The sequence below is a fragment of the Lepidochelys kempii genome, chromosome 5 (genome assembly GCF_965140285.1).
Source record: "Lepidochelys kempii isolate rLepKem1 chromosome 5, rLepKem1.hap1, whole genome shotgun sequence".
Taxonomy (NCBI): domain Eukaryota; kingdom Metazoa; phylum Chordata; order Testudines; family Cheloniidae; genus Lepidochelys; species Lepidochelys kempii.
In genome coordinates, this window is record NC_136384.1 from 21266912 (window position 1) to 21268365 (window position 1454).

A 1454-nucleotide genomic window follows, 5' to 3' on the forward strand; every position below is an offset into this window, starting at 1 on the left:
CCTTCCCTGGTACCTCCTTTCCCACCAAGTGCCTTTGTGTGTGTATGTTGTTTCTTGTTTAATAAAAAAAGTTTTTGAACAGTAATTTATCTTTATTTGTTTCCTATACATTGAGATAGCAGGCACTACCAATATATGAACAGGCAGTTTAATCACTTCCTTACTGGAATATAATGTCCCCATTGTCACCATTGCCCCCTAGGAAAACTACATGTAATGTAACATTGAAGCACCTCTGACAGAGATATGTTACTGGTGCTCATTGTCAAAGTGCTGCCTCAAAGTCTCCCTGATTCAAATAGCCCCCCTCTGGGCTCCTTTGACAGCCCTGGTATCTGGCTGCTCAAAATCAGCAACCAAGTGGTTTGCCTCAGCACTCTACCTCTGAGCAAACCTTTCACCCTTAGCTTCACAGAGTCTGTGCAATGTACAGCATGTGGCTATGACCATGGGACTATTATCCCCAGTGAGGTCTAACCTGCCATAAAAACATCGCCAGTGTGCCTTTAATCTGCCAAAGGCACATTCAACTGTCATCTGGCACCTATTGAGCCTGTTGCTGAACTGCTCCTTACTTCTGTCCAGGTGTCTTGTGTAAGGTTTCATGAGCCACAGCTGTAAGGGGTACAGAGGGTCCCCCAGGATCACTATGGGCATTTCAACATCCCCCAGTCTAATCTTCTAGTTAGGAAAGAAAGTTCCTGCTTGAAGCTTTCTGTACATGCTGGTGTTCCTGAAGATGCATGCATCATGCACCTTCCCAGACCACCCCATGTTGATGTCAGTGAAACGCCCACAATGATCCACAAGCACCTGCAACACCATGGAGAACTACCCTTCCTATTGACGTACTCCGTTGCAAGGTGATCTGGTGCCAAAATGGGAATGTGTGCGCCATCTATTGCCCCTCCACAGTTAGGGAAACCCAATTGTGCAAAGCCGTCCACTATTTCATGCACATTTCCCAGAGTCACGGTCCTTCGTAGCAGGATGCAATTTATTGCTCTGCACACTTGCATTAACGCAGCCCCAACGGTCGACTTCTCTCGCTCCAAATTGATTCGCGACCAACCGGTAGCACTCTGGAGTTGCCCGCTTCCACACAGCGATTGCCACACGCTTCTCTACCGAGAGGGCAGCTCTCATTCCGGTGTCCTTGCGCTGCAGGTCTGGGGCAAGCTCCGCATATAGTTCCAGGAAGGTGGCTTTCCGCATTCAAAAGTTCTGTAGCTCGTCATCCCACACCTGCATGACGGTATGATCCCACCATTCAGTGCTTGTTTCCCAAGCCCAGAAGTGACAATCTACCCTATGCACCTCCTCTGTGAAAGCCAAAAGCAATCTAAAGTTGCTCTTATCCATATCACACAGAATGTCAGGCACGTGTGATTCTTCCTCAGTTTAGGAATTTCACAATTAACTGCACTGCCATCCGCTAAATCTTCATAACAGTT